Raw genomic sequence first — 9297 nt, 5'->3', positions numbered from 1 at the left:
AAACGGTTTCCATTGGTACAATTCCAAACAGCTTCAAGAAGGATGGTGTCCCAATAAATTCTGGAGAATAAATCAAATTTGACAGAGGTAGCCAGGGTGGGCACAGTGGGAAAAATGAGCAAACTACATTAAGGCATAGCAGTGTGCAAAGGAAGCTGAGAAAACAGTGATCTGTCTGCCAGACTGATGGCAACATAATCTACATTTAATTAAGGATGCTCTTAAGGCTGAATAGGAGACCAGGGACAAAACAGAGACTCTCAATGGCAGATTATGAAAAACTTGGTCCAACAGGCTGCTTACAGTGAAGGAAAATGCCACTTTCGTTTTTGTTCTCCACTTCTGTTCCTCCCACCCCCGCCACAGTGCCCCACCACAGTGACAGCTGGCTAGAGGTAAGGTGTGTTCAGGGTCCCATGTCTCATTGCTATGATTTATTAGTTCAGCCTTTCAGTGGGGTGAGAATATAGTGTGTCCTGGATGGCACACACTCAGGGAATTTACATTGCACAGCTAAACACCATGTCTGCCTACCTCTTCCCAGTAATCTCCAATAATACCCAAATGGGCCTTTTATTTTAAACATCTGGAGAGCCTTATGGTGGTTGAGAATTAAGGTGCAAAAAGAAGAAAACAGCTCAGCCATAAAGTCTGTCTGATAAACAAAGCTTTCTTTAGAGCATTAACTCCTTTGCTGAGAAATCTCTGTTCCTCAAAATGCACTTAGTAACTTAACATCTCCATCTCCAGGTACACTTTTTTTTTGCAAATACTCTCTTGGCATTTAATGGGCCTATTAAGGTAGGAAGCTATGAGGTATTAGCATAGAAAGAACATTGCCAAAAGAAAAGATGAAAAGGGTCCCCTCACAAAAGGCATGCTTCCCACCCCCATCTCCATGTCCCCATCCAGCATTTGCTTTTGTTTTATAACAGCAAAAATTCCCATCCTGGGTGTTAGTGATTTTAGCTAGGTAATAATTCTGCTGGCACTGCCATAAACTGCCAAAAGGTATGTAACTCAGAGTAGGCAACAGGACTAGAATGAGAAATAATCAAGTAGCTTATTTTTAATATACATACTCATTTGGTAAATAGAGGTGTCTCTGTTTTAGCTTCTCAGAGTCTTCTCTGCTGGTTATTTGCCAGAGGATGGCAGAGGAGGGTCTGCAGTCTTTGAGACCTCTGAATGATTGCAGTGTTCTGCCCTCTGCTAAATACTGTCTGTGCTCTGAATATTTTGACACACTGCACTTCCTCAGTCTCAAGTCCTATCCCTTCTTCAGTGTGAACCTATATGAAGACCAACAAATGACATACAACAATTCCATGTTTATATTGCTGTAAAGTCACTGTTTCTTTTCAGACTATGCCCATCCTTTTATGTATAACCACATTGCCCCTCCCAGGATGTGAGCAAATAGCTGGAGAAGAGGAAGAGAGTCCTGACCTCTTTGCAATCTGTCCTAACACAGACACAGGTATCCAAGTGGCTGAGTTTTGTTCATTTCCTGTTGCAGAATAGCAAACTTATCACAAAATATTAAACTAACATAGCTAATATCACCTCAAATGTAGTATGCTTTGGGGGCTCAGCAGATCTTCTACTTTGGGTATTTCAGATTGTACTAAGCCACTACCTAGGGCATATTCCCATCAGACACTCAACTGGAGATGGACCATCCACCCTCAGGCTGTTGGAAGAACTCAGTCCCCTGAAGCCAGCGGGCTCATATCAACTTTTTTCTTCAAATTTTGCAAGAGCAAGATTCCAGAGAGAGTATGCTGTCAGGCTAGAGCTTCACAGCTTTTGTAGAGGTACAAAATCAAGCAGTCACAGAATGGCACATGGCACCTGTCACCATTGCATATTCCAATTAGTAGCTGCAAGCTTCAAGTTTAACTTCTCTCAATGGGATTATGTGAAAGTGTGAATATTGGGAACTAAATATCCAGAAAATTTGCCCATCGTGCCCATGATACAATTGTGTGTGAATCTGTGTATGTCAAGTCCACCCCCACCACAAACAGCTGCTTTCATTTGATATTTTATTATTAATCATAGCAGCATGAAACCTGGTGTGGTGTCTGCCTTTTAGTTATTTTATTCGTTAAGCACATTTGCCTTGTAAGTTTTAGGTGTGTGGTGGGCAGAATTCAAATGTATCATGGTAAATAATACAGCCAAGGTGCTGACCATGGGCTTAGAGAATCGAACAAACTCCTGATCAAGATACTCCTCTCTGGCCTGAGTAAAATGTTAACATTCAATCAGTTTGTGTAAGGGACCACCACAAGCAGGCTGCTCTCCACTGAAGAGATGGGCAGAATTATTCTTTAAATAGATACTGACCCTCTCAGCAGAATCCTTGCCCCTAGTGCAGGGCTGCAGCCACAAAGGGCTATGAGCCTGGCCATTTCTCTAAATTATTCAGAAAGCCATAACTTTTGCTTTACTTTTTAAAAATCTATTTTCTAAGCCTGCTTTGTTTAACACTTTGGGCTTCTGCAACATCTTAGGCTTCCTTATTCTGGGAATTCTCCCTCTCTATCATGTGGCTGCATATCCACTATGTGTCTGACCTCCATGACAGTTTGGCTGGAATAGTTTTTCCTTTTTCTTCTCCATTCTCCTCCACTGAGCAGCAACTGAACTTTATGGCATGCCTACCCTAGGGTTTTTCTGTTAAACCCTAATTAGGTTATTATTGAGCTTCAATTTGCATCCACCCTGGAAGAATGGAACCCTCATTTTCCTCAGATTAATAACGACCCAATAGTATGTGTTTACCAAACATGATTTCATTAACGAAGAGGCTACAACCATGTGCTCACTCACTGGTAGGATCCTTGTAAGGGTAGTGCATATCTTGTTTCATTCAATAGTTTCCTTCCCTGTAAGGGTTAACTTGAAAATGAATAAGTTATCAGCTCCATTGATAGAAACTATTATCTTTCTTCAGACATTTCCATTAAAGGACTTATGTTATTTTTTAAAGATGTTTTACATTGAAACACAATTATATCACTTCTCCCTCACTTCAATTCCTCCCATGCTCTCCCACTCTCAAGTTGATAGCACTGATAGCCTCTTTTCCTTTGATTAATATTGTTACATATTTGTGTATGGATGCATGTATGCTCAAATATACGAATACAACCAGATGAGCCTATTTTGGTTGTTTCTGTGTATTCAGTTTCAGGACTGATCACTCTGCATCAGACAATCAATAAAGATTCCCATCTTTGGAGTTAAACAAAGCATAAAAAGACAGCAGTAAAGGTAACAACCTAGGCAAGTGCATTTGTTTGTCTTTGGTCTTTGTATTTCTATATCTTCTTTCTTCCACATCTGCTGCATCCTTCAAGATTAATGATGATTCTGACTAGTTCGTGCATATGTGTGCATGTTCCCTGAATGCCCTTTCATTCTTTTACCTTGACTCCCTTTGGCTACCTGCTCTAGTTTGCTTGCTATCACTGTGATAAACTCCATGACCAAAGGCCATTTAGGAAGAAAAATGTTTATGTCATCTTACACTTCCAGGTCATAGTCCATCGCTGAGAGAAGTCAGGACAAAAACTAAAGTAGAGACCATGAAGAGATGTTGCTTGCTAACTTACCCAATAGCTCAAACTCAGCACACTTTATTAGGCAGCCAAGGCCCGCTTAACAGGGTATGATGCCACCCACAGTAACCTATGCTCTCTAATATCAATTATCAATCAATGTATTTTCCCACAAGCACACCAACAAATATGATGGAGACAATTTCTTAATTGTGGTTCCCTCTTTTCAACTAACTGTAGATTGTTACAAGTTGACAGTAACCAGCAGAACCATCTACTCTTTTACCTTATATAATCTCTAGTCCTTGTTTTGCTCTTCTCAGTCAATTTTGCTTCATATCCCTCATAGGCCTGGCCACATGCGAATCCTAGGCAAACAATGCCCATGCCATGCTGTCTGCCTAACAGTGAGTGACCTGTTAAAATATGTGTAGTTCCTGTATCTTCAAAATGGTGACTCATCTAAGACTCCACATCCTTTGAAGAAAACCCAAAAACTTCTTGAGAAGGGTTGGACTGAGTACTTACTAGTCATCTTCCAGTCCTTACAACTCTTTTAGACAACAATTAATAGACTGTATTTCTTTACGCCAACATCTCAACTGTAAGCCCACATATCCTGACTTTTGTGAGTAAATATAGATTATTAACTCTTGTATTCTTTTATTTCTTCCTCATCTTTCTTTCATTTGTCCACATCCCCCCCAAATAGAAATTGACAGTCATAAGAAAGCAATGCAAGAGCACATATGATACAGGGTCTATGATCATAAATGGCATAGGCATTCATTTAACTTTACCAACATTCTATGTTGTTAGGTCAGGCCATGTGGTTTTGTGGACAAGGTAACAAAGAACATTTATTACCTCTAAGCTGGGAAGGCAGGAGCCAGGATATAACCCATGTTATTCTTCAGCAATCGTTTAAGAGTCTATTGCTAATATAACATGCTTGGATGGCTCATGACTCCCTGAATAGTAGAAAACACCCATTGAGGTCCCCTCAATATTATAGGCCTGGGTATGAACAACAAGAATTTTACTTACACTAAACCAATGATATCAATGAAGCATGAGTAAATGATATTTAAAGAAGGGTAAGGATGTAGTTCAGTTGTGAGGACGTTAATAACATGTGTAAGGTCCTAGATTCCATCTACAACTTCTTCCTTGACAAGAGGTATATAAAAGACATATAGGAAAATATCTGGATTCAACAGTCTAACACCTGACTCACCCCAGGATACAAATAAAATCAAAATGGCCTTGTGAGTATACATTTAAGGGAGGGGAGTTATAAAGTTTTATAAAGTGTTTCAAGGGAATATAGGAGTGGGAAGTGTTATGCTGGAGTAGAAGAGTGAAAATCAAGGAGTGTGTGTGAGACAGGAGAAATATCACTAAGAACCTTCTTAAATGGTCATATGGGAACCTGCTACTGTAAAGGAGTTAAAACAGACTTACTCTATAACAGGACAGCAAAGGTCCTACTAAATACCAGAAGCTATCAAATAAAAGGCACTGCAGCAAAAATGGGTCACTTCTTTTGGAGTTGTTGGCCAGCAGGGTCCCATAGAACCCCAGATACTTTGCTCTCGATTGCACACACCCCCACACATAACTTGGCAGTAAGAACCTATTGCTTAAAACACTGCATACTTGAGCTATATAGCATGGACAAATCACCTGGAGGGTTCATCCTTACTGGCTAGTATTTATCATGCTGGAATGTGCTATGCATATTAGATGAAAAAAATCATCTTTCATGGGCATCTGTGAATCCTATAAACTACAATAATAAGTAGAATGATAAGACATGACTTCTGATGCATACTCCTGATGGTCAGTTTGTAAATATGGCAAAGCATTCTACTGTGACCGCTGACAAGTCACCAACACTCAAGGCTCAGTATGCCATTGTTTCAAGACCTAAATCTCCCCTTGGCAGCCACTTTTACACACATGGTAGTTTGAATGAGATGTGTCCCATATAGGCTCAGATATTTGAAAACTTGATCCTCGGCTAATGGTGCAGTTTGGGAAAGTTTAAGAGTTATGGTTTTGCTAAAGAAAGTGCATCAGTAGAGATAGGCTTTGAGAGTTTATAGCCTTGATCAACTTTAGTTTTCTTTCTCTGCTTCTCCTCCATATTTGCCACTGAGATGTGATCTGTCAGCTCCCTGTCCCTGCTTCTTGTAGCCATGCCTCCTCATCAAAATGAATTTTTATTCCATTGGAACTATAAGGCAAAATAACTTTCCCTTCCTTAAGTTGCCTTAGATCATAGTGTTATACCACACACACACACAACCCTAACTACACATCTAGGAAGAGAAAGTTATAGTGGATATTTTCTGCACATACTCTCAGCATTCCCACTGAGCAGGAAGAAAGGAGTTGCCATTTTCCTTAGACTAGTCAGAGAAAGGCTTTGCAATTTTCACAGGACTGAGGAATTATATTCTTTAATATGGCTGTGCCCATGTCAAATATTATACACTGACTTGGGTCTTCTCACCCACTCCCACCCCCTGCAAATCTCTCCTTTTCCTATATTTTTGATGTTCATAATGGACCTTCATGCTTAGAACAAGAGAAGGTTGTCATTTTTGCAGTATTTTGCTTTTCTAGGCTGTAGTCACATTATGCGTATACACACAGACACACAAAGGTACACACACACACACACACAGACACACACCTTAATGAAAAAGAGACCATGAATTTGAAAGTTCAAGGGAGTATGTTTCAGAGATATAATGGAGGAAAAGGAAGAATGAAATTATGCAATTATATTATAACCTCAAAAGTGAAATTAAAATGTTAAATTCTTTTGAAAATGGATAACATTTAATGCTGCCAAGATTTTTTTTTTCATCTCACTAAGTGCTTCATCCCTCCTCATGTTCCCACTCTACACTTACCAACTACCTTCTTATCCCTACGAAATACAACTAAATAAGAACTTAGGGTTTGTGCTATACACTCAAGTCAAGCGAGTAGGCTCAGATAATCTCAGTAAACACTCTCTGCAGGGAAGCAGTTATTAAGCCATAAATAAGAAAGTGATGGCACATGATTTCTATACATACTATCAATATTTACGCATGAACAAGAGAGAAAGGCTTTTCTGTATTCCTGGTCCTGGACCCAGGAAGGCTTTTCCACTCTACTATTGGCTTGAGGCATTGTGCTACTTGTTGTGTGCCCATGTCAAAATATACACATTCCCTGAGATCTTCATTCACTTTCTACATAATACAGCACACAGACACATTCTGGATAGTCTTCCCAGTGCCTAGCTCATGTGTGACCTCCACAAGTCCTTCCATTTCCTTGGATTTCCCTCACACCTCCAGCCACAATCTCCATGCAGAAGCTTCTCTGTCATAGACAGCAGGACATAGCCCAACCTCACTAGATATGCAGTGATATAACTTTGAGATATTGATTCTTGGTTTCTACATAATCTTGGAACTCAAACTGAACAGGAGTAGGTAACACTTTATGGATACTAATAGACCTGATAGATTTGGTGCATATGGATATCTATAATTTAGATGAATGTTGCAGAAGAAAAGTACCTTACTAAAATGGTAACAAAGAATGTACAAACACAAACAAAGAAAATGAGCCTAACAGTGTACTTGGACAGGTTCAGTACCCTTAGTCCCTGGTTGCTAAACCAATATTTAGTCAGGGGTCCTAGAAAAACCCTGAATGCTTTTCAAATGATTCCCTACTTGGCTTAACTTTACCATTGTGTTCTATCTTTCATACCCTGTACTTAAAAAACAATTCCTAAAGAATATTTCAATGACTGTTGGTATCTTGTGTGGGTGAAAGAGTCACATTGCTTTATGTGGAAAATTGGTAGGTTGTTCATGCTCTCATGGATAATCCCACATCCATGCACATATAGGTAGCACAAAGTGCAAACACACACACACACACACACATACATGTGCCCACGCGCACGCGCACACACACACACATAAGGGAAGGTTCTGCTGCTAATCCTGTTCCCCAATTGGTTCTTGATTTGTAAATAAAGAAGACCAGGGGCAAATTACTGGGCAGAGAGTACAGATGGGACTTTCGGGTCCCAGAAGGAAACAATAGGTGCAAGGAAAGAGACAGGCTTTTCATGCCATGCTTTGGAGGAAGAGGGACACAGCAATCATGTAAGGCCTAGAGTTGGGGGAGCTAGGATCTGTAGCTTCTGCTATGGGTGGGTGGCCAAGGATGTTTGGCAAGGGCTAAGTGAAACAAAGCCACTGAGTTTAGAGTGGGAGGAGAGACAGAGATAATAAATTGGTAAAGGCACACCTTTCTAGGCAGGAGATACCTGCACCCAGCAATTGTGCCAAGAAGGCAAATTATAATGTAGCAAGCTGTGTGTGAGTGTCTTTTACCCACGGATTCAGTGATCTCAGGAGTGGGCTGGTAGTACAGGTTAGGGCTGGTGGCAGCCAATCCTGGAGCTAAAGCTGAGTACAACATAGGAAAGCCAGCCAGGAGGGGCCAGAGCATGGTCTGCTTCCATGCAAAGTCAGTAGCAATTTTAAAACAACATGCAACATACACACACCACTATAGATAGATAGATAGATAGATAGATAGATAGATAGATAGATAGATAGATAGATTGATAGATAGATAGATAGATAGATAGATAGATAGATAGATAGGGATAGATAGCTATATATACATGCATATACATATACACAAATGTATACACATATATACACATACAGATGCATACATACATATGTATATGTATATGTATATGTATATGTATATGTACATGTATATGTATATGTATATGTATATGTATATGTATATAATTACAAACTGAAGATGGGAAATTGAAAGGAAAATATCTTTGAGATATGTAGGGGGACCTAGTAGGAGCTTAGAGGAGTCAGAGGAGGATATAAGCAAGACACGTTGTATACAATTATGAAATTTTCAAGCAATAGATAAAAATGACAATTTAAAAAATATCATTCTCACTTGACCCATAGAGCAATTGCAAATTAGGAGTAACAGGATTCAGAAATTTTTTAGTGTAAAACAAAAACAGAAATGACAATAGAAGCATTTCAAACAAGCGAAAACAAAGAAGGTATTAAGAGAAATCTATAGAGAATCAAGCAAAAGACTAGTTAGTGTCCATAAAATTTCCCTCCCCTGAAGCTGCCTCTTCTCTACCAGCAAGCAGCTCCACAGACATGTATTGTGGGGCCTGCAGCAATAATCCACTGAAGCAATGGAGCAAGGAAGCTGCCCCTGCCAATTATATGGTCTGTTGTCTCATTTTTCACCCACACTAGCCACACCTGCCACCCTTCCCTTCCCAGTTTCATTTTATGCTTGCAGACTTGTCCTCCCTGCTCCACATGACAGTCATGAGCCATTCTGAGTCACCCCAGAATCACATTAATCTCTGAAGGTGACATGACTCACTTCAATTATGTATTTGGAAATAGTTTTTTTCTCAGTCACTATCCATTTCAGTCAATATTTTCACCTGAACTTGGAATAGAAATAATGAGAATGAATCATGAAAATAGAAGTTTGGGAATGATGAATGACAGGAGCTTCTGGATTTTGCTTCTTGATTAATACCCCAGTGCGCACGCGCATGCGCGCACACACATATACACACACACACACACACACACACACAGGAGCACACATATACACACACATGTACACACATACA

This window comes from Grammomys surdaster, unplaced genomic scaffold (genome assembly GCF_004785775.1).
Source record: "Grammomys surdaster isolate TR1022 unplaced genomic scaffold, NIH_TR_1.0 224, whole genome shotgun sequence".
In the NCBI taxonomy this organism is placed as follows: Eukaryota; Metazoa; Chordata; class Mammalia; order Rodentia; family Muridae; genus Grammomys; species Grammomys surdaster.
The sequence above is the reverse complement of the archived record's forward strand: the minus strand, read 5'-3'. Positions refer to the sequence as shown.